We start from the raw sequence: 26097 nt of genomic DNA, 5'->3' as shown, positions 1-26097 counted from the left end.
TGCGGGGGTGAAAGAAGAGATGGATGGATGGGTTGAAGAAGACTTTCATGAGAGCATGAAGATTCAGGAGGTCCAGAGACGTGCAAGGGACAGAATGAAGAGGATCGATGCGGAGGATAGTAACGACGTCCTCTCAGTGAAGTGAACCATGGTATGTGTGTGGGGCTTGGTTATGGACGATAGGATCTGCTTCCCGTACATCATACAGGATGGATGATATGCGATGTATGATATGCGATCAGGTACGTATTCATTACTTTACTATGTATAGAAGGTACAGTTCACGAGGACTGGAACCTTTGCCAGGTTCAGGTGTCTATAATGTTCCCTTACTCCATGAAAGTACACACCACACACACACACACACACACACACACACACACACACACACACACACACACACACACACACACGTCACGGTAGCCGGACGTCAGAACAGTTCGTGGTTCAAGCTACGAGTCATTCTTGAGACAAACATCCCCTGAAGTAACCTACCTGAACCACGTGCCCGGATGTGAGGCGACATACACCACCAGCCAACGTCTCGATCACGTTATCCTCGTTAAGATATCTGGCGTCTGTCAGGGTGTCAGTCAGGATAACCACCGGGTTATGGTCGGACGTGTACGTACGGGCTTGTCTCTCACTACGATCTCCTGGATGGCAATCACAATGAACAGTATCGATCAGGGTGAGTGCTCAGACCTACAGAGGTGACAGCTACAGTACTGATACACAGGATAATCAGTCTAAATAACCGAGAGATTGCACGTAGTAACAGTTATCAGAGGGACACTAACAGTAACTATCATGACCCCCGGCATCAGAACCATCAGAACACCGGGTTACCATCACACTCTCACTGACTACAAATGATCAAAGCAAGGACTGGTGAGGGGGAGGTATATTCAGTGTTGAGGCTTGACCCCCCGGCACCAGAACCATTATCGTCGTCAGTAGGAGCGACCCCTTCCATGTTACCACAGGCGGGTGCATGTGAACCACGCGTACCGGACGCAGGCAGGCCACATCGTTCCTCAAGCTGTACCAAGGTTGCACTGGTGCTGAGCAGCTTGCCAGTAAGCCTTGATTGAGCGGCCCGTCGTCCCAGAACCTCCCTCTGTAACACTGAAACTTGACCCTCGCTACGGCTTCACTAGTCCTACATTTCTTCCTCCGTCCCTGAGGGTCGCAACCCAACGCTGCAAGGGACTGAGCGGGACCAGCGTGAGGCCTGGCCCAGGACACACGGGCCACCACTCCGGCTGCTGCTGCTCCGACGCTCTGAGAATATATTGTCAGGAGAAACGGCGACCACAAGGCTAACGATTTTAACAATGAAGCAAAGCGCGTTGCATCTCTTGAGGAAAATGGTGCGACATTGAGCACACTCACAACACCATCAGAACATTGTTCACAACACTCATCACAACACTTACTTATCTTACCATCAGATCAGCGGTCAGAACCCTCATCAGATCACAGATAAAAGTAAAACTCGGAACATCAGGCAAGAGATTCACCAGATTAAACGTCACGATCACCGGTGCACTACTGGCCAGGATGACACATATGAACCATCCACTGGCAACCACCAAGACTCGACACATCAGTAATAAAGAAACCTTCCAGAAGACATCCAGGATCTACCTGGTCGACCCTGAGACACCTAAATCCAGCTGGTCGATCTTGGGGCACTAGATCCATCTGGTTATGCCGCTGGTTATGTCTGGTTTGCGCTGCCCTCCTACCTGGCCAAGCCAAGCCTGGCTCTCTGCCACGTGCTCGGCCTCATACTGACGCCAGATCAGACCCACCGCGCGTGGTCTCCCTCTTCCGCCCTACATGTGATTCAACACCTTCACAAGCACCGCCTGGCAGTGACTGCTGTGGTCTTGGGCCCGACAGTGAATGACCTATTTCCTGTCACTGTCAGAAAGGCCTGAGACAGTGCTGATGTCTATGGCTTCCCTACCTAGTTTCATTCTACCTGATCAACATTCTTTATTCCTTGCTACTCTGACTCAGTGCCCATCTCAGTGTTCGTCAGGGTTAGGTCAAAGGTCATAGGCCATCATACTCAAGGGTTTCCAGTCTCTTCACTGATTCGTAGTCATCATAAGGAAGTCAGACGGTAGAGGATGTCATCTTAGTCCGTAATGACCAGTTTAATTACATATCGTATCACCCAGGCTGTACAGGCTAGTGGTATGCAAATTAACAAGTTATGTAACACAAAGAATAACTGGAGCGCCGTCGGCTGGTGGCGAGCGGAAGCCCAGGAGCTTGAGCTCCCACCCACACTTCATTTATTGATAACATCAAATTGTCCACAAGTTGGAAAGTAAGAGAAAATGGGCAGTGGTGACTTGTCGTAAATATATGTTTATCAATTACTGGACGGGGATGTTCCCTTAGCCTGCAGTCCGAAACATAAGGCTTTAATAGTTGCTGGTTTAATGTAGAGGAAATGATTTACTACATATGTACTTACACTGGACGATCAGACCCCGACACCATGATCCAGACTTACCTGCAAAGACACATTAAGAAATTGATATGGGTTCTTGGAAAATGGCAGATTATATATATATATATATATATATATATATATATATATATATATATATATATATATATATATATATATATATATATATATATATATATATATAATTTCTATAATTATCATTTCTGAGCATAGATGAAATGGAAAGGCAGAACTTCAGGTTTCCAAGATAATGATAAAAGATGTTATCAGAGAACCACTTACAAAATACATTGGCCAGCATGGTACGTCAGCACATTGTGCGTTACCCGTCAGCTGTTTAACATGGGAACTGTAACATTTTATATCATGAGATCCAAACAGATATCGGCGTCCGTGGACCCCATCTGCTGCTTGGGGTTACACCACGAGTGTGGTTATATTCGACGAGGATATACCATCGTTAGTGGAGTCCATCAGATCCCTGCTACTAATTACAATGAAGCCTTAAAGTTGCAAGATCCTCATTAACGGGTTCCAAGGATTGTAATAGTATTAACACACTGGCCACACTTGTTGCTTAAACCAAAAATGTGTCACAGAAGACAACATTTATGTAAAGGTGAATGTATAATTAGCCAGGTAGCAATTTATCAACAAATCTTAATTGGGAAGATGAAACATGACCACCGCCATACAGTTCTGTGTTGCCCCGCCAATAAGCACGTAGACCTGACGCCGTTTTAGGACAGGAGGAACACGTCACTGACCCGCCACAAGCTATCGAGTCCACCATTTCTGGACAGGAGGAACACGTCACTGACCCGCCACAATCTTGCGAATCCGAATGAATCAGACGGGCCCGACCTGACCTCAGCGATATACCCAGACAATAACTGTCCCGCTTGGCCTTAGTGTATCTAGTGATGGACTGTCTATATTAGTACTTCGTTCAAGATTGTTCTGTTTCCTCTTTTGTAAGATTTTTGTATTTCTGTATCAATATTTTGTGTTAAGGTTGCAGCTTATACCACCTGTCATTAAATTGTTAACTTGCTTTGCTTTTAGGGGTCTGTCTGTCTGTCTCTCTCTCTCTCTCTCTCTCTCTCTCTCTCTCTCTCTCTCTCTCTCTCTCTCTCTCTCTCTCTCTCTCTCTCTCTCCTATTTTCATCTCTAGTCATCCTACCTCATATCCTCATCTCTCACCAGCTGTTCCCTTGCAAACATCCCTCCCTTTTCCTTCTATTCAGAGCTACTCTCCCCTCTGCAGTCCTTATCTTCTTCCAGTAACAGACACCATCATATATCTCCCCGATCCCCGAAACTCTGGAATTCTCTTCCCTCTTACATCTTTTTCTCTTCCTGAAACCTTTATAACGTGAAGAGTCAGGTCTACAAATACACGTGGAGCGATGATTATTAAATCTATCATTCTTTTTCTCATACTCTCGTTCCACCCGAAGTGGACATGTCTAGTGGATGTCTGTCCGTACCATTACGGTTGCCATGAGAATGTAGATCCATGTTTCCTGGACGAGGCCTCATGGAAGCTATCGTCACGACAAACCTCTGGATCAAGACAAAAGTAACATGAAGATATAACCTGGCACTGTAATGATAAACCTTATCCCCATTCTTATCACAACATATCCTTCGGTTCCTAACACTACACAGAAGGCAAGAACATCGAGAATCTGACATCCGGCAGATCATCCATCACACACATTACGTCAAGGTGACTGAATCAGGATCCTTCAGCAGCTTCATCGAAAATGTTAGGTGATACACATATAACGTTACATAGAAAAATCTTAGGAAAATGTATCTCATGGTAAAGTCAGAAGAAAGAAAACAGGGACGAAATAACGATACAATACTTCGAACTGCGGGAAGATTTGGACTTGACGATGGGTAAGATCTGTACCTTGCAGCAGGTCCTACCATGCTGTGGACACATGGCAGGTCTGCGGCGGGCTGGTCAGACGACTCATGGATTGATGACACCAGCAGCCAGGCCTGGGGAGGCAAGGGTGTGGGGTGGGTGGTTAAACATAGTGCAGCTACTGCTGTTATCTGACCCCTGCAGACGGCAGATAACGCAGCCATGGTCCTGGGGTCTGTGTCGGAGGAGTGAGGTAACGCTACCGAGGTCTCGTATCTGTCTTGCTGTTGCGACATAAGAGAAGATGCGTTACCGAGGTTCCCAGCGACGGAAGGTGGGCGGTTGTGCTACAGGAGGGAGATGGCGGGGCAGGGTTACTACCAAAACTAGTGGAGGAGGCGGGCCACGGTAATGACCCTTGGGTCCCTGTCAGCAGGGGAGGGGAAGCAGGCTTCACCTGCTACACCTCTCAGAATCCTGCTGAAGATGATGCCGCTACGGCTGGAGGCTGAAGCGCGGGATTTATGAGCCACCTGGGTCAGCCACACCCATAAATTTAATCGTGTGAACGTGGTCTGTGTGAGCGTGGTCTGTGTGAGCGTGGTCTGTGTGAGCGTGATCTGTGTGAACGTGGTCTGTGTGAGCGTGATCTGTGTGAACGTGGTCTGTGTGAGCGTGATCTGTGTGAACGTGGTCTGTGTGAGCGTGATCTGTGTGAACGTGGTCTGTGTGAGCGTGGTCTGTGTGAGCGTGGTCTGTGTGAGCGTGGTCTGTGTGAGCGTGGTCTGTGTGAACGTGGTCTGTGTGAGCATGGTCTGTGTGAGCGTGGTCTGTGTGAGCGTGGTCTGTGTGAGCGTGGTCGTCGAGTTAATAACAGCTGGTGGCCTCATCAGGTAAGAGAGGACGTTGATTGATGAGTCTCGTCGCGAGTAGACTTCTCGTTTGCTTGTTCGAGTGCGTACCTGGCCTCTGACCTGGGTCGTTACGTCGGATGACCTAAGGTCACATGAGGTCCCTGAGAGGATATCTAGATAAATGGCTGGGCCAGTTGGAATTACGGGATTGACTTCATGTCGCTGTCGGTGAGATTATAGGCACGACAACTGTATGGTTGTTGGATGATAACATTTCACCAGTAGTGTGACAATATACACACACAACCTGATATTTGTAACGTTAACAGCTTGTATATAAAAGACTTCCGTTTCCGAACAGTTTAGCGTCCAATATTCCGCCTTCGTTATAAGGGTTGGGCAGATCTAACGTGTGCCAGCTTTGATGGAATAATATTTCTCTCCGAATGAGAAAATTGTTCCGTTGAACCGGCAACGTAAAAGTCATAACCATTCAAGAGAACTAAAGCCTCCATGACCTCACTTCCATATCAAACCTGTAGTTATCAAATTACAACGGCAGAAAACCTACGATAAAACTACAGAGAAACACAAGCTAGTGAGTCATTACCCAGATAATGCAGGAGGGCAGACATAACACTCCTGTGTAAGGATACAACACACAACACAACATTGTCCAAATTTTACTGTGGCAATACTGAATACTAACAAAGAAAAAAGCCAGCCACACATGCAACCCACTACAGTAATGCTCCAAAACACACACACACACACATTATATATATGTTCCATTAGCCAAACAAGTTCAGAAACCTGTTGCCATGGCTTCGGTTTTAGACATTAATGAGAATTTGTAAATTTGTAAAAGTCCCAACCAATTTTACTGAGCGATAATGGTATACACTAACAGATATTTCTTTTCTTTTAATAAATTCCATTTAGCTTGGCTACGATGCCTCTGTCCTGAGCATTTAGCTTGGCTACGGTGCCTCTGTTCTGAACATAAGTATAAAGTTCACTGGAAACAATGATTTAGAATCTATCTAATTTCCGAGGGTTTCCACACTCTGAATATCTCACGAAGATTTCTGTTCTGTAGTCCTAAGTGGATATTTGATCATCAATCAAGCCAATACCTTGTCAAAAGAAGACCCATGATAGGATGGAACTGAGAAAATATACCGTGTGATGTTATTAAACTCACTTTGTCCTGGTAAGAGCCGACAGTACTAGAGTTATCTTGATAACAGCCGACGACACCAGAACCGTTGAAGTAACAACTGTTGACCCCAAGGGTCGTGAGTGATGGCAGTCGAGTGTCAGGACAGCGACTGATACCACTTGGCTGACGGGAAGTGAATACTGAAAGAAGCCTGACGATATAAAGTGAATGTCAGAAACAACAATGAGAAACTTATTACGCCAGAGGGTTATTAAACTGGCTCATGTTGTGAGTGTTGGCTATGATGTGATAAAACTAGTGACTGTTGAAAGAGAACTGTAAGTCTGGGAACTGTTTGAAGGAAACAGTTAAGCTGGTGACTTGCCGGAACACAGTGCAGCTGAGGACTGTTGGCAGAGAAGGAAAGTTTGATGAATGTTACCAGAACTTTTATAGGAGAACCTTTGAGGGAAACTTTCGTGAGGGACATTACTACAGCTGTCACTCACACGAGTATTAGATCCTCACACTTCATCCTTCCCTAACAGATCCACAATACACGACGACACATTACCACGAACATTCTCCTCCAAGAAAGTCTCTCGCTGCCCAAAAGTGTGAATATCAGGGAAAACGTCATGTACCTATTTGCAATAACCACATCGTGCAGCCCTTTGTCACCATCACAATAATGAACGCTGACGGATTATTGCGTAATTGCACTTAACGCCAGGAGGGCGTCGGGTTGCACCGGGTACAAGTGTCGAGTATGGCATAATCTTGTCACATACACCCTCACACTATCAGATCCTCCTGTTGTCCTACAGTATTGTACTATCAGCAGGTGAGCAGGTAGAAGACTGGACTGTCAGCACGTCAGTAGGTACATGACTGGACTCCATGTTTTCAAAAGGTTGACTGTTCAAGATTTCAGCTGGTATACCACACGACACCAGTGGCCAGTCAGCTGGTATACCACACGACACCAGTGGCCAGTCAGCTGGTATACCACACGACACCAGTGGCCAGTCAGTTGGCGTACCGCCTGGTATATTCCATGATTATGTTGCTTGCCTCTACCATTCAGCACCTGGAGCACAACAGACCCATAATGTTGACATGAGTTATTGTAGTTATGACAAGCAAGGTTATAACCACACGTCATGCACACAACGACGACCAGAAATGTCTTAAACAGTAACTTGTCCAAGCAAGTCAGGAACCTGTTTGTCTTGACTTCGTTATCTGACGATGCTTCAATAACGAGTGACACTACCAGATGTAACGCCACAGTAACGCCTTACTCCAACACTGTTAAAGCTACAGTAACGCCTGACTCCACCACTGGTAACGCTAAAGTAACGGCTGACGCCACCAGCGACATCTTCAAAAAGCTACCAGTTCGCTATCGTCTTCAGGGAAAGCTTGCTTACTTGGTAAACTGAAGACCCATGACTGGGCCAAGCTTACAAAGTTGGTCGTCCATAGGGGAACATGACACCACAACAGAAACACGTTGCCAAGCAAGTGTATATTCAAGCACACTTTACCTTCACAGATTTTAGAATATTTTCCTTCGTAAAATATGAATGAAATCTTTCATCTATTTTTCTTTTTCCTTCTCATGAAAATCAAGTTTCAATTAATCAAGTTTTCGTTTTCAAGTTCATTAGTAAAATTCCAACTTTACACTTTCCTCAAGTTCACTACTTTACAACTTATGAGACAAAAGTTTTTTCTTCGTGGACCAGAGAGCTGTTGTTCCCTGGGTCAGTGAGCTGTTGTTCCCTGGGTCAGAGAGCTGTTGTTTCCTGGGTCAGTGAGCTGTTGTTCCCTGGGTCAGAGAGCTGTTGTTCCCTGGGTCAGAAAGCCGCTATGTTGGTGGCCCAGTCATGTTTTGATTTCAACTTCTCGCTCGGCTGCCACCTGGGCGGCAGGTCACTACCTGGCCACCTCAGATACGGGAGACAGAGGAAGAGTTGTTATTGAAAACATCTGGTGTGGATCTTGGTGAAGTATCTCGTGTCGTCATATGTAACCTGATTCCGGAGTTATCTGTGCAAGAGGTCAGCTGGTCATGTTGTTGACACACTCCAGTTTCGCTACCATGACACAACACCAGTCATACTCAGCCTTGTGAATGTAAACTACGAAAGCACATGCACATATATTTCTCCCTCATGTGCCCACATGGAACATGGAACATCTGAAGCATGAAACATATTGAGCTTCAGACATATGGGTAGTCAAAGAGGTAAACATCAACCATTAAAGATGTTGGCTCATTATTTTCAACATTTCGTGTTGTTACAAAAGACACTTTGTGATCCAAATCCAAGAGAGAGATTTACTGTCTTTTTATCTTATCTTTGGGGATCAGGGAGAACGAAAACTACCCACGCATCTCCCTCGTGACGTCGTACGCAGCTAAAAGAGGTGGGAGGGGGAGGCTGGAAATGATTCTCTCCTGTATCATTACTTTACAAAAGTAGAAATAAAAGAACGAGTCAAGAGAGATTTTACCTTTGGGGCTCAGTCTTCTGTTCCTGACGCTACTTCGCTAAGGCGAGAAATAGGATCAAGCCTTAGAACAACGAAACAAATCAATGAATAAAGAAAAAATATAATTTTCCTTTTAAACTTCAGAATTCTGACGAGCTTCTATGTGGTGCTGGAAATGAGTAAACCCTCTTCATCTCCTTCTTGAGACTGGCCTACACTCCCTAATGGTCGCTCATGATATGGATGTGGGCGTTAGTGTGAGCCAACCCTCGGCTGTGATCGTGGGAGTGAGCTACTGCAGGGACGAAACTTGGCGCAAGCCCAGCGAGCATCACCGTGAAACACGACGCAGTTTCCCGTTGGTTCAGGAGATGAGCCAGGAGGCAGCCGAGCGAGCACGGCAGACCCGGCGGCCTGCTCCGGGCGTCGTCGGCCGAGATAAAGCAGGAGTTACAGGCTCTTCCCTCCCACTCACCTACTACCTCCAGGGGCAACACTTACCCGAGGGTAAGGCGCTTCAGCACAGGACGGTGCTGGTACGTGGTGTGGGAGGATGATCGTTCAGCATACCATGGAGACGTCTCCTCGCCCGTCGTATTGGTGGTCAACCATTCCCCTTCCATACCCAGTGTTTTATTCATGACCCACCCACCATGATGGGAGGGATTTATCCTGCCCCACACCTACACCTATAAGACACCATCTCAGGGAATGAGAGAAAAACCAACTATATAAAATACAGGAACTTACACATTTTGGTTTTACTACCAGACTTTATGTCCTGTGGAAAGTAAATGTCTTTATTACGCAGTTTTATGATCCAGCTTTATGTCTTATGGATGGTATATGTCTACATGTCTTCATTATAGTGTCTCCCTTATTCTAATTTAAATAGTAAGTCAGTGTTGCACCAACTGCTGGTTACCTCGTCGTATGTCGTCACTATCAAGACCTAAGAACAAGGCATAGATAAGCTGAACTCGAGCGCAGGCGGCATGTAGGATTACTTCATCCAAACAACGCTGCACGTTCATTGGTTGTAACGCGGTGTTGGGGCACGTAGCTGTAAGTAGTCTGTCTTAATCTGTGTTCGGTTGTTGAGTTTTGGTTATTGTTCCTTGACGATTAGTGCTTCTGGGACGAGTAGTCGTCTTTGTGTTGTTCATGGCGTAGTATCCTTGAAGATATAACAATCGTCTCTCGTGTGAGGGAAGTGTTATGCTTTTGGTGACATGTGGGAATGAGCCTTCTTGTAGGTGTAGGGTGAGACTTAGAGTTTTCAAAGCAAAAGTCTCATTTTCCAGCTAGTCTTTCCATGGATACAGCTAATCCTTGAGTAACCAGACAATCCTCATAACTACTGCTGAGTCCTCAGTTGGAAGAACTTCATCTCCAGCCACGCTCGCTGCCTCTGGTAGACACTGTCTTACCTCTGACAACAGCTACCTTAAGTCTGTGATTCATACCAACGAATCATAAATTTCCCGCTCTTATATCTCCCGCCAGCCAGCTATTCTCACCCCCGCCTCGGGGCTGCCTGTAATTAGCCGTGTTTTATGCTGCCTCCGGAGCCGTTTAATTTCTTGGCCTGGCCCGATAAATGCTGCTTATGATGCTGAATATTCCGGCGCAGTGCCAAGAATAGCCGGCACAGAGACTCTCCCTATATCTACTCTGATATGAAAATAGACTAACCCTGGTTGCTACACAATATATTCATAGTCCCTTATAAACACGAGTCTACCAACAATACTTCTTACATACGTCCACCAGAGATGTTCAGAATATCTTCAGAGATGCTGAGAAAGCTTGTGGTCAAGGTAGCCTAGATGTACATCCCTTATTATTACAACTAGTGAGACACGCCTTAAGTAACTATCGTGGCATCCCTCACTCTCGTGTCCAGCATCGTCTTGACACGACCATACCTGAGGGTCTGATCATTAACATCTTTCTTCAGTTCATTATACTTATAGCGATGACTACATGGAAACTTTAGGCACTAATATTTGACATGATTATATACACAAATTACTATATCCGTGAGCTCACACACACACACACACACACACACACACACACACACACACACACACACACACACACATACCAGCGAGGTAAAGCCAGGAACAGATGGTAAAGCCGTTGAAGAAGAAACTCCTCACTTGACCCTTTCCTCTGTTTCTTCTTTTGGAAAGAAGTACAGGAAGGGAGGATTTCTAACCTCCTGCTCCCCTCCTCCCTCATTCATCTGTATGGCTGGGTACAGCATGAGATATGAATGCTACAATGATACATACAAATGCTGTAACTCCTTCGATAGTTCCTCGGTTAAATGTTGTTTCCAACTGTTCGGACCAAAAGTGTGCAGTATTCTGAGTTGCTCTCCCCGACCGCTCAGGCTGTAGACGTGCTCACAGTTAACGTAGTTGGGGAATATTGTTAATGGAAAACGGGGGGATGGGATCGCTGGGCAAATGGCCGGTGCTGTCTGGCTGGACAAACTCATATGTTACGACCGTACGTCAGTCTGGTGACTAGTGTTCTCTTGCTCTTACATCACATACAGACTCGTCTGCTTGTGTTTGTTGCTACCATGTTGACTGATTCCAATCATTTCTGACATTTTTGAAAATATTTCTTTCCTTTAGCAAGCCTTACCATTGTTAAGACTCTTCGTCTGTTGATGTAAGTGTTTTAAACATTTGTTTAGTTTTCTCTATGTTCATTATTGATTGTTTTGCTTGTTTCATACTGGTATACACAAGGATGAAGCCTTGAATCATTAACCTCTGATTAAGAGTTGAAATCACCTTAGATATTAACACGTACGGGAAGTAACACATGACATCCATAAAACACCACAACTGTACCAGCAGAGATGAAATCCCACTTGAGCTCTGCTTCACGAAGGTAAAAGTTTGTAATACAACAAAGTTTCTGAAAGAACATTAAATACGTAAGTGCAACGTTGCAGTACTGCTTAAGTGATGGTGAGAAATACTGTATTGGTAACGTGTAGTGCACTGGTTTACCACTAGATGGTCATGTATCTACTTTCACACAGTGGACTTGCATCTTTAAAGAGAAATATTCTTGGTTGGTGTACAATGCCTCTCCTGTACTGAAGATGTGTCCACCGTTACTACTCCATCACTTGACTGTGAAGAACACATTAAGTTTACAGCTTCACACTCTCACTGGGGTGAACGTAGTCAATATGAAACTACATGAAGAGCTGATGTTGGAAAATCAATACATCACAAGAGATATATTCTAAAATATATCCCATAATACTAAACCAGGAGAATGTTTTTCATCATGATAATCGCCTCTGGCTAACCTGTTTGTAAGAAATATATATTGGCTAAGACACGGCAATACACGGGATGTCTCAGAAACAACAACATGCTAAACGCTACTGTTATATCAGTATTTTCTGAACAGTTTACTGTTCCCACACTATTTGTACCCTACACCGCTGGGGGTGTGGACGCCTGGTATTGATGAGAGTGTTAGGTAAGACGATGACCGCCAACCAACGTCACATGATCAAAGCTGATGATCAATTACTCCAAAGTCTTTCCTTCAATCAAGTAGGTCGTCACTGCATATAAAGCTGTACCTTTAATGTCATGTTGTATGACATCGCATTTCTGTCACGCCAAGCGAAGGAGAGACGACCTGCTCTTGCCGGCGTGGCGGCACAGGTCGTACCAGACGACCTGGCCTTTCCTGTGGGGTAGTATAGGTCGTAATGTGAAGCGTCTCCGAGAGTCAGGGCGAAGGGATGGTCCACTTCAAGAGAGTTGTCCCGGGGAGCGGTTGATGGTGCTTGTTGACACGAGTGTGTTGGTGACACTGTTCTGATGGTTCAGTGAGCCGCTGTCGTTACAGCCGTGAAGTACTACCCAACTAGCGAGCGTGTCACCTCCACTAATCATCAGTAAACACCAGAAACGACTACAAAGACTTGGTCATACCCAAGAAAATGGACAGAACTGAAAATGAAATTGTTTCGTGAGGTGGTTCCACATTCACACCCCAGAAGAGTGAACAGTAGATATATGGAAGTTGCCTCCGTACTACAGCAGTCAACTTTAACTACCTGGACATACCAAATATATTTGTTATACTTGGTATTCTGTACAGATATATAACAATCTAAATTCCATTATGGAGTGAATATGATTTTATCACTCATTTTATACAAAAACTTCATGATTGTGTTACCGGACTCCGCCTGCAAGAGGTTATACCGGATGTAGAAAGTCACCGTTGAGAAGGCTGTCACTGGGAGTACAGTCAAGAACTTCTTCCTTCTAAAGGAGTCTATATTTCCCTTCTACTGGAGGGAGCGCAGCCTTGAGCTCAGGAGAAGACTTCAAAAGGTCCCATGTGACACCAGGAATCTTTTATAGGAACCTGACCTGGAGTACACACACACACACACACACACACACACACACACACATACAGATGCCTGAAGGCTGGCTGTTGTACCATAACCTGACGGTCTGAGTCACGCACGTTCTATAAACAGCTGGGTTGTGATGTATCTATTCAAAGCTTCCATTTCCTGCCACTAATTTTCCAACGGTAGTTGAAACGTTTTCAGGAAATAAAGTTATAAAGAGAGAAAGAGAGTAAGATAGAGGTAAGCAGAGGCCCGTCCAGGTAATCAGAAGTTGAACTTCTTACTCATTCGTTTGTTGACAACTTTAGAAGACATTGTGATGGACGGAGACATACATGGTTTGTTTGTCTTCTTGTCCACGAGAAGGTCACGTCTCATGATCTTGTTCTCACTCGTCAACTTCACTGCTTCTCTCAGACCAACTTCCTTCCTTCCTGTGCTGCTGCAGCTGGTTACTTCTGCCACACCGATGTGTCTCCCGTCCAGGCAAACGGTTTCTGCAGAGGCGTCGACCAGAGAGAGAGAGAGAGAGAGAGAGAGAGAGAGAGAGATGTACCTGTCTGGCCTCACAGATCACTTCTCCCACAAGACTAGTTCATCCTGGAATATTTTCAGTTACATCCAACGCTTTGTTCTCCTTCCTGGAAGTTATTTATCTCTGGATTGCACTCCAGTGAGGACTAGAACATTTTGTCTTCTGTTGATACTGAAAATCAAATAACGAGTCGTCAGAGGAGTTGATAGAACTTGCTGAGTGTTATTATCATAGTTGGAGTTGATGTTAAAACTTGCTGAGTGTATTGATCATGTTGGAGTTGATGTTAGAACTTGCTGGGTGTTTTTTTTAAAGTTTTCTTGCACAGTGATCTTGAGTTCAATTGTGTTGCATTTCATTTGTAAGTAACTTGTTTCTTCAATCAGCTTAAGCACATAGCTGAGCAAGAAGTTAGGCAAGGGAATTAAAGTAATGGATTACTTAGAGGATTGAATCTCTTTGTTTAGCTGCATGTACTCTGTAATTGGCTCATCCATGATTTGTTCCAGCAGACGCAGCATAAAACATGACCAAGGATTTTTGCCTGAACGACTGACTCACAGCTGACTACATTATGGGAATAATTAGTCAGTACAGACAAGAGGTCGTGGACTAGGAGTAGCCAGCTGAGCACGACGGTAGGATCCTTGAGCATGACATAAGACCTTTGAATATGATGGCGTGACGGACGATCTGACATACGAGTCAGGTCAGAGGTCAGACGCCAACACACACAAGGGCCATATCTTCATGTTCTAGCAGTTGAAGATTTTCTTAACATGTGCAGATCATTTTCTACAAATCTTTCGTTTTCCCCCCTATCATTAGGTGTATTGCTAGTTTAAAAAAAATCCTAAATACATATTTGAGAGATTTTTGTATCAGTTGGTCTGCCTTTCTAATTTCGGAGTTGTGGAAGATGCCTAAGACAGGAGGACGTAATCTAGTCAGAGTAAGCTCGCGCTTCCTAAACCCAGTTACCCCCTAATATCTCCTCCTCCAGTTCCATCTGACGTTGTTAATTCTTAGAGGTTCTCCTCTTCTTCCCTTCGATTCCAGCAATACACTTGGCCTTCATCAAGCCTGTGCTCTTCCCTGGAAGCATCTGTGAATTGGCTAAATCTTCCTCGGGTACAGACGGGATCGTGTTCAGTTCCACAATGTATTTCAACTCAACAGTGGAGTAGGATAATCCGTAGCTGTCTGGAGTCTTGCTCACACACACGTCGGGGATGTCTTCCTCTAGTCTCCTTCTTGACCGAGTTCAGACAAAAGTATTTTCCCTAGTAAACTCGATCACTTCCTCAACTTTAACCCTTCCAATCCGGCCCAATGTATCAAATATTTCTGACATGATTGATATTATTGATATCCTCCTCTCCCTGATGACAACATTAGTTCTCTAAATTGGAGTTTCTCAGGTTCCTGTTGTATGACGGTGTCACACCCACGCCCGCCCACCCAACTCCCCATCACACACACGCCCGCCCACCCACCTCCCCGTCACACACACGCCCACCCACCCACCTCCCCGTCACGCACACGCCCGCTCACCCACCTCCCTGTCACACACACGCCCGCCCACCCACCTCCCCGTCACACACACGTCCGCCCACCCACCTCCCCGTCACACACACGCCCGCCCAGCCACCTCGTAGCTCCCTCTCAAGAGGAAGCAGAGTTCCAGTCCTGCCAGAGTAACGCAGTAGTTATGATTGTACGTCATAAGGTAAACAACCAAGAACAAATCATAAGTGTGGTCACCCAGGACCCTTAACTTGTTCCCACGTCTACCTACCTCCCACCAACACATCGCTACAGACGAGACAAATATAAAGTCGCTCCTCCAGTGTCTATGCACACACAGCAATATTCCCTCACCTCTTAAAAATAAACCTGAATACGCATGTCCTTAAGGACTCGTGTCAAAAATTCTTGCGAGTATAATTGGGGAAGTTTTTCAATTACGAAGTCTCGAGGCTACATAGTGCTAAGGTCTTCGCTGTATCAACATTTTCTTTTGTGGTGCTTGTCAGGAGACATTATGGAAGATGTGCGAGGAGAAAATCTATCATGAATGTCGTGAAGGACAGGCTGAAGTACGTTTTACCAAGAGGTGTCTCTATTGTATCTAAACTTAGTTGTTGCATGGGTTTAGTGAATTTGATCTCGATCATATGGTAATATCTAGGCGCATACACTCGCTCTCCTCTGATGTGTACCAACATACGATGAGCAACACTAGCCACATACACTCGCTCTCCTCTGATGTGTACCAACATACGATGAGCAACACTAGCCACATACACTCGCTCTCCTCTGATGTGTACCAACATACGATGAGCAACACTAGCCACATAACACTCGCTCTCCTCTGATGTGTACCAACATACGATGAGCAACACTAGCCACATACGCTCGCTCTCCTCTGATGTGTACCAACATACGATGAGCAACACTAGCCACATACACTCGCTCTCCTCTGATGTGTACCAACATACGATGAGCAACACTAGCCACATACACTCGCTCTCCTCTGATGTGTACCAACATAAATTTTCAGTTGAGAGATACATAGAAATGATCCACCGTTGACTCACTGCCACGATCTATTCAGACATGTCAATACGAGAGGTGGTCATTACTGCGGGTGGGTGGAGAGGTCATATTCTCTTCCTTAACAACATACTTCACTTGCTCACGTAACTATGCCCAGCAATGATTCATGTCGTATGATATTTGTACACACAGACACAGCAGGGTACCCACAGTAATGATAAACATTTCGACATTTAGAAATGTTTGATTGCAAGACATCATTCAGTTTTATCTTTCACTTCCACGTAATCCTGAGATATGAATATTATAAACGAAGATCGTACAACGATAACGAAATCACAGAATATAACAAAACATTTTTATACAAACATTTTAAACAGATTCTTTTGTCTCAGTTTTTCTTTTTGTTATAATGAAAGAGACGATTTTATCTTTCCTTGATTCTTGATTACTCTTGAGTGAATTTTTGTCCCCACGTCATGAAATGTATATTACTGTTTGGCAACTGTTGAGTCTGGCTTTGATGTCTTTCTCGCTACAGCGAAGCCAGATTACATCATGAATATGGCGGGTTGTTATCACCTGAATGAACACGTGTGTGTGTGTGTGTGTGTATGTGTGTGTGTGTGTGTGTGTGTGTGTGTGTGTGTGTGTGTGTGTGCGCGTTTGTGTGTGTGTGTGTGTGTGTGTGTGTGTGTGTGTGTGTGTGTGTTCATACGTTACCTTATCTTCCTACCCCAGGACCCCCCAGGACCCCTTTTGTGGAGCGCCACATTACCACGTCCGCCGTGTGCCACTACAGCCACGATGTGTAATAATGTTTGTTTTTGTTGTTGTTGTGTGTGAGGTACACAGTCGAGGCGTAAGTGATCAGTGTGCAAGTCGCATCTCTTGCATGATGGCGTCTTCCAATGTGTTGGATCAACGTTGTATCTCTGGATGAGTGGTTTCCAGAGTGGAGGGAGACAGTACAACACTTGCATGTCTAGAGAGAGTAGTTGCAGATACATGAACGTCTACGAACGGCTACATGACTGACGGCCTTCATCACCACACTGTAAGCTGGGGTCTGATACTCTGCTTCCTCGAAGCTTCTCTATAATCGCAGGAAACTGCATCACGTTCATCTCAGTCTCACCTGGTAAGACATGACAAGGTGCAAAATCAACAGCATCCCACATTTACCCACAGTAAGCAACAGTTACCCACAATAACAGTTACAGAAAATGATAAATGAAATCAGGCAACAGAGCGCCCTAGAGTCAGACTTCTTGAGAGTTTTCCTCAAATTGGCTCAGGCTCGACGAGTGGTCCAGGGCGAGGCTTCCCCTCTAGGAGGGGTCCCATGTCCTCCAGCTGAGCTCAGAGAACATCCAGGTAATAGACAGCGACGGCAACAGCCTTCTCGACATGAGGGTAAGAGATTGATGGCAAGTTGGAGAGGAACAGAGGACGGAGGAAAGAGTCATAACCTTCACAATATGACATGATCGACGACTTCATCGGAGTATTGGATGTCTGTGCCACACAAGGTGGCCATTTCTCTCATAGGACAACATGAGGGAAGCGAGTACAAGTCAGCAGATAACAGTGATGCATCACGCACGGTAAGAGACGAGACTTCAACAGCAGAGGTGCAACAGTACAAAGGACATCCCCCCCATCCCTCACCTTTCTTTTTTGATAAGGTGGTTAGAGGAAAGAGAGAGGATGTGGGGCAGTGGAAGGGATAGTTTGAAATGAGAGAGAAGACTGAAGTGTGTACAGTTGTAAGGTGTAAGATCTTTTGACGGATGTGACTGATTACCTGGAAACGTGTTTTCTGGTGTCTGATGTTTATAGACCCGGCAGACGTAAGCTAAACATTGCTCACTGTGTACTGCAGTGGATGACTGGATTCTCCCTGGTGCTCCCAGCCCTCCAGGGAACCACAAGTGTTCCTGGATGGTCTGTACTTTGTACCGTCGTTGTGTTCTAGTGTCTGCCATACTTTTTGGATTGCTTCTCTTACTTATGAACCAGCCGACTGGTTTCATCTTTAATCGTGTTTTCAGTAGAGAGATATTTTTCATTTGTGACCAAACGTAGAGCCTTACCTTGTATCCTCTGTAACATCAACATGCTTGGTGCGGAGGTGAGGAACATTGGTCTAGGTGAGTAAGTCAGGACAGGTATCATCATGGCTGTGACTATGTGTAATTTTTGAATCTCTGGAAGATGTCGGAATATATACTGACTGGTCGTGGCCGTTTCTCCTCGTGTGGATCTCTTGTTTATATGATTTATGATTATCATAACTCTGGATGTGGATGTGTTGTCCAGGTTTTATTTTCCCTGGCGCTACTCTAGTAAATATGTATTTAACCCACAGTGTTAGAGGGAAAGCACTGTGCTGAGCACCATGTTTTGCTGGAGCCAAAAGGTCCTGGAATGGTGACCATCTCTAGCTAACCTCTCATACTTGCCAGCAGACAGCTTGTCTTCCCTACGGTTCTCCTAAGGTTGTTACTCAGGTGACAGTTTAGGTACAATATTGCCTCCCATGTCTGTCTCGCACCCAGACCCCTGCAGTTTTGTTTTCCCCGTTAGTTAATAATATTCGTCTCGTATGTGTTGGCTGTTGCCAGCTACAGTTATCTCTCTTCCAGAGTGGCACTGTCTTCCAGGTCCACTATGTGCACCAAGGTAGACAGACGGTGGTAACCTTCATCTCTCTCCAGACGGTCATGGTCTGGTGTCAGGTTAGTGTGATAATTTTAAACACTTTATTTCTTTATAAAGTGATGGTTGGAAACACACTCAAGAAGTAGGATGACTATCACCTTGTGTGCAGCAGCTTCCTGTACCTTCCTGTTTGACTAATCGTAACTTTACGTGGTTATTATATGACGTAAACCATTGATAGTAACAACAGGAAGGAAGTTATCTTAGCCTTAGTGCTAAGCAGTAAATCATATGGAACAATGCCATCATAATCAAGATACACAGAAATCCAGAGTTTTTCCAAAGACAGGCCACTGTATCACTTTTCTGTGTCCAAAGAGTTTGTGTGTAACATCTTAATATTCACAATGCTATCAGTATTCACTGCTCTCATTATATGAACCTGACCTGGTTTGGCAACAATTTTCACTACCTCTGGAATACAACATTGGGTTTACGTTGTCTCGCCACAAGAGGTTTCCTTAATGAGTACCTTGTGCTGGAAGAATTTACTCCCTTTACATAACTATTACAAAGCCGCTAACAAACACAGGTGTGGGCGTGAGCCTCTGCACGAGACTTGCATAATAATAAGAAGTAGTTAAGCGAAATGCATTTGTTCGTGCGGTAAAGACCACATGGATTCCAGCAGGTACTTCGTGGGTCTGGAAGGACTCAGCAGGATATCCTGCTGGCTGGGCTGGTGAGGGGGAAGGACGCTCACGTTGCCTTAAAGAAGTTCTTAACACTAAGACTTTGTCTCATGATCTTCCATGGGATGTCATGGTGTTTCATCATGTTCTCCAGTGTCAGAGATATGGTGGTAACACTCACACGTAAGATTTCATATATAATGGTGTGTGTGTCATTATAATGTTATATGTGTGTCATTATAATGGTATGTGTGTGTCACTATAGTGGAGAACTGGTGGCTCTCTGGCTGTCTGAGAACGTCTGGTTATGTCTATGTCTGTCTGTCTGTATGTCTTTCTCTCTTTCTTTGACATCTAGATGATGATAATGATGATAATGATGATACTACTACTACTACTACTACTACTACTACTACTAATAATAATAATAATAATAATAATAATAATAATAATAAAAATAATAATAATAATAATAATAATAATAATAATAATAATAACTATAATATAATAATGATGATAATAATAATAATAATGATAATAACAAAAATAATAACAATCAATAATGATTGTTATTATTTTTGTCAAATTTATTAATCGTCTTATGTTCTCTAATTTTCTCAATATCATTCTACCATTAGGTGGATGCTCAGACACCATTGTCCAAAATCATCAATCTTATTTCTATCAAGTTATCGCCTTCATAGAGGCATCATCAGGAATCTACAAAAAAGAGAAAAAACTGCGTCACAAAACTTGAATATGAAATGTAAAACGCAAGCAGAATACATATAAGAAACACACTAAACAAAAAACAGTATGGCACATAAAAGTAGAGGAAAACACCACAAGCGATACAAATTAACAATATCATGAAGGGTAGTATGAGTTACAACCTGGATACAAAATATGGAAACAAAAATATAGAAAAACTTACAGTTGAGGAAACAGAAGAACAATATCAAACGAGGTAGGAATACAGACAGTCCATCACTAATTCTACTGTTTGGCCAAGCGAGACTGTTATTGTCCTGGTATAGGGTTGAGGTCGGGATGGTCTGGTTCTCTCTGACCTTCGTAACCTAGGACCGAGTTGGTCCGTGACGCATTCCTCCTGTCCTGAAATGCTGGACACGGTAGCTTGTGGCGGGTCAGTGACGTGTTCCTCCTGTCCTGAAACGGCGTCAGGTCTACGTGCTTATTGGCGGGCCATCACAGAGCTGTATGGCGTGGTCGCGTTTGTCTGGATGTTGATGACAGGTGCTTTCCCTCTAATGTGAATGGCTTCTAATATCTGTAGTCTCCTCCGATCACTGGAACACGTTCCCCGCTTTTGTTCATGATGATGTTTGATTCCACCTTGTAAGTGGAGCGAGAGGCGGCGGCTCAGTGTAGTTTATGTGGTGGAGCTGACAGTCCTCAATATTACATCGGTACCCACTGACCACACCGGTACGATTCAGACTTCCAGTGCTGTAGTATATAATCAGACTGATATCCTTGTCTTCATCAATTGTCGTGCAGTTTCTGGCCATTTCATCTTGCACAACTATCTCCTCCTTTTAATATGTTGTATATGTGTTTCTGTAGTAAATTTTGATGGTGTCACTTTGATGTTGTCTGTTTGCCACGAGATGTTGCTCTAGCATGTTGTTCACAGTGGTATCAAATTCATTATTTGCATATCCATTGCTAATTAACATTTGCCGGACACGTCGAAGTTCTTGGTGTAGAAATTGCCAGGCTGGAAACTTATCGTGTTACAATTTCCTCGTGATTATATGCATATAGTAGATCACGCGCACTACTGTGACCTCTTGCAATACACACACACACACACACACACACACACACACACACACACACACATATATATATATATATATATATATATATATATATATATATATATATATATATATATATATATATATATATATATATATATATATACTCTCGACCAACCCTTAAGGGAGGATGAACAGCTGGGTTACCTGTGGACCAAGATTCGAACCTGCGAGCTTGAGTGTTGTCATTACCGTTATTTTCTATGTTCCATGCATTCAGGTCGCCCGTGTATTGTACACACATCACTGCTGTGTAAACCAATAAAGTATGGCACACTTATACACAGGACTATGAGTCCTCACCACATACACGTTCACCTTAAATTGACCTTAACAGGATTTATAGCATCTTATTGCTTGCATTTCGTTCTGGAACAAACCAAATAATGTTGCACCAAATGAGAATTTCATGGACCATTTGGTCTTAATTACAACACATATTAATTAATTATAACATAACAGTGTGAGTCCTCTCCGTTACTGAGCAGAAATATTTATAATACTCTTGCTGTTTCCTTGGATTATATTGTTTATCGTGTTTGATTTCTTTTTGCGAGGCAAAATGGGCATTCCAGTGATGATTTTAAATTTTCTAATAGCCATTTCGTTTTCAAATGAAACAGTAAACAAACTTTGGACACGTGTTGGAAGTATCATAATTCTGGAATTTGGTCGACCAGTTACACATACCCAGGTTCATGTTGTATCCACCATTAATTGTCTGTCCTTAACCAGACCCAGAGATGGGGACCCAACCACAAGACCCCAGAGATGGGGACCCAACCACAAGACCTCGCCAGAGGCTCACGGTATCTGGGGTACAACTCACATGTAAATAATGATGGGCTCAGGCTTACCACGAACGACCCCACTCTGCACTTGTGGTGCGCTTCAGTCGTTAATGAGCAACACGTATTATCTCCGGCTCCTGCGTAACTGCTGTACTGAGAGTGTTAAGTGCTTCATGTATCTACCACAGAGACGTGTTATAGTCTAGAATTATTTCCATTAAATTTGTTTACGAAGACGAGAGACAAACTATCCCCTGGTGATGATGCTGATAAGAATGTTAGTCAACAGATAACATCAACATGACAATACATCATGGGACACACACATTTCTGCTTACAAATACGTGTTTACATGGCCTTCACTATATGTGATGTCTATATATTCACTTATCAAAGAATAATCTTCAATATATTAACTTATACAGAAAAACTGTAAGTAATGTCTTATCCATGGATGAATTATATTGTACATGTTACATTAGTTACAATATGAGTATGGTTGTGAGCCTCAGACAACAACAGACCCAGGGTTATCACAACACGACAACTGAGGAAGCTCGGTAAATCATCATACCAGCCAGAAATTTTACGTAATAAAAATCAAAATCAAAGATTCCTAATTTTCAAGTCAAAAGCATTCTTTACTTCAAACGTTCTTTGATATGAACGTCTGAAAGAAGGAAGCAAAGTTGTCGTGCGCTTGCTTGTCCCAGTAAATCATAAAGAATGTACAATGTCGACATTCCACATTTTTCCTGCAGGTCTGAAGGAAAGGAGGTCAACATATGACTGCAGTGAGGCACGACCCAGAGACAAGGTGGCACACGGACCATCAGGAAGTTGATGTTAGGTTATATGAAGATATATTTAATGTCACTGACTTGGTAGGTCTTATCAGTCACCAAGGCTTCATGCCATCGTCACTAAGTCTTCACTACAACTCACGAAATAGTCTTTCCTCATGACATCCCGAATCCCTACTTTCAATCTTCCGTGATTACTTTACTTTTCCATAGTTTCAGTTACCCATGACCTCAGGGATCATGTATGTACAGCTACGTCATCATCATCAGGAGGTGTTTAATGATTTTTCAGCTGTTGGTTATAACTTGATGCTGACTATCTTAACAACCTTGACAGTTGATTGGTATAACAGTTCACATAACCAACCAGCCAAGTTAACTAACCATCCTTGTCTGCCAGCAGCTGTAGTGAGGCGGTTATTACGACACTGAGGACGGAGATGTACATTACGATCCTAAACTTACGTAACGACCGAGTAAGAGATAGAACACCAGAGGGTAAGTAGGTTAGGTTAGATTAGGTTAGGTTAGGTTAGGTTAGGTCGTGAGGAAGATATATGATATATCTTACGATCTGTTTCTTGCTTCGCGCCATGGTGGGGCGCTTGTCTCCATGATGTGGCCTTACTCTTACAACCTTACTTCTTGTTCAAAAACTATGATTATCTCATTTCTTAGTCTCTTTCTCTCATATAATTTCTAATTCATGTGGAAGTTTAGACATCTAATTTCCACAATTGCTTGGTTGTCCCGCTGTCTCTGGCTGTTGTATGTATCCTTCACTGTACAACACTAACACCAAGGACTGTCCTTGTCTCGGTAACCTTGGAGAAGGTCAGATTGGGACACCCTAGGGTAGCGAGCTGGGTTCCATCATGTATTCGCGTCACTGAACGCTAAGGATTTTTTTTCAGAGACGCATATCTAAGATTTTATGACCAAAAATAGAATACACTGAGTTACAGATTATTATGACAACATCATCACCGGAGGAATCAGTTTCCTGTAGGGCTGAGTTTGAAAGATTCGTGGAGACTTACGTACAGATATCATCATCATCTCAGATATAAGCTACAGTAACATGTGTAAATATTCGTAATGATATAAACATCTGAGAATTATCGCTTCATGCAAAGGAAAGCCATGAAGTCGGAGGTTCCATGATAACTTTGTCTTTTGTTAAGCGCCGCGAATGACCACACTGAGTTCACAACCATCTGGACATGTATCATGCGCAAGACAAATCTTTATCAATGTTTTCCAGTGAGCATATTGGTCTGCTTGTGAGGCACACTGATGGACGTGGTGTACCCAGACACTGGGGTTATGAGGAACGCGCCCCCCCCCACCTGCTCCTGTTGTCCCTCACACAATGAACTACGGATCCACTGGGGAGGAAAGCCCTGAGGCTGGGCAGGAGAGAAAGTCTCCTTTCCGTCTGATGAAGCAGAAAATTTGTACCAAAAATTACACACAACATTCATGTACGAAATAACGAAGAGGAAAATATTTCTAGGGTAGAGAAATACAGTGGATCAGGGTCTCCACATGTAGTGCTCGCAGTGGTTCAGGATCACTCGACAATAGATGATAACGCATGACGCGTGTCTGGTCACCTGCCTGATATATTAACTCTTCATTTCACATTTGTTTTTGGGAATTTTCATTCGATCAAAAACATTGGTAACATTTTTCTTACATCGGAGACAACACATGAAAATTCCCGTTGATTCAAATAAATCGATGACTGATATTAAGGAAACCTATATTAGGTAGAGCAGAGCTATGTAAACCAATATCAGATAGAATAAGACTAGGTAAACCTATATCAGGTGTAGTGAAGCCAAGTAATCCAATGTCAGGTAACCTAAAATCAGGTAAACTAATATCAGACAAACTGAAAATATGGAATCTAATTAGGCAAACTGGAAAAAGTAAACCAGGCAAAGATGAACTAGAACTTGGTAAACCTTCACCACAGAACATGTGAAGAAGTGAGGACTGGTTAGGTCTCTCCTGAAGAGTTTAACATACCTTATTGTGGTGCTGCCCCAGGTCCAGCCCTCTACCTTGTGCGCTGATACCTGGGAAGATCAAAAGTCGTCAATAATAATGTTATCACAAGAAAATTGGACGTTTCAAAGTTTTCTTTAAAAAAATGTTTGTGTTTACCCTAAATGTGTTGGAGGAAAAGGTAAAGGAATGTTGTTATTGTACTGCTGTTCCAAACGTTAGAGGGAAAGGTAAAATGTTTCTTTCATCAAGATGAGGCACCTGTAATCACGCACGGCTGGCGACAGTTGCTCTGGCCATAAACTGACAGGAACAGGTTTCTAGTTTTACAGGAACGATAGGTATAGTTCGCCTTACTCCACCTGTAGAATACCAATGTGTTTCCAGCCGTATCTGCCGAAAAAAATGCATCACGATATCTGTTGGTTCACTCCCAACATTCAACAGAAACGCCACAAACAGTATACTTTGATCTAGCGACTCCGTACGAGATTCGTTTCGTTTCTGAAAAAGGATTATGAACAGTTGATACATCATTGTGGTGATCTACTGCTTTAGGAATCTATCTCAAAAAGATTTGAGATATTAGAGTGAAGCAGATTCAGACGTACTGACTGACACTTTCATGACCAGCAGTTGGAACACTCCATTTTCTCTGTGAAGCTCAATAAACCTCAAGAAATATTCAGTGGTCGAGATCTTGGGGCGGTGATGGTTACCAGCTGCCGGACCATGATATAACTTATAGGGGCCAATGAACCATTCACATACCATGGTTTGAGAAGTAACAAAATGTTCGTGATAAGATGGCGGTGAGGATTCAGGTCAGAATTAACGTAAGACAGATTATTCCTGAAACGCCAGATGACGAACACACGTGTGGTCTGGAGG

The 26097-nt window shown here is 43.7% G+C and overlaps 1 protein-coding gene across 3 annotated transcripts in view; it reads right to left on the bottom strand.

Annotated features, from left to right (window-relative positions):
- The window catches only part of LOC139746214 (octopamine receptor beta-2R-like), a 413324-nt gene that overhangs the window by 322148 nt on the left and 65079 nt on the right, over window positions 1–26097 (bottom strand). For 2 of the 3 annotated variants that reach the window (XR_011712112.1, XR_011712110.1), the window contains exon 2: window positions 25228–25277. The gene's annotated coding sequence lies outside the window, so the exon portion shown is untranslated. The remainder of the gene's footprint in view (window positions 1–25227; window positions 25278–26097) is intronic. The other variant, XM_071657180.1, reaches the window with a different exon arrangement.

The sequence above is a fragment of the Panulirus ornatus genome, chromosome 64 (genome assembly GCF_036320965.1).
Source record: "Panulirus ornatus isolate Po-2019 chromosome 64, ASM3632096v1, whole genome shotgun sequence".
Lineage (NCBI taxonomy): Eukaryota > Metazoa > Arthropoda > Malacostraca > Decapoda > Palinuridae > Panulirus > Panulirus ornatus.
Note: the sequence above shows the minus strand (reverse complement) of the source record. Positions and strands in the feature narration are given on the sequence as shown.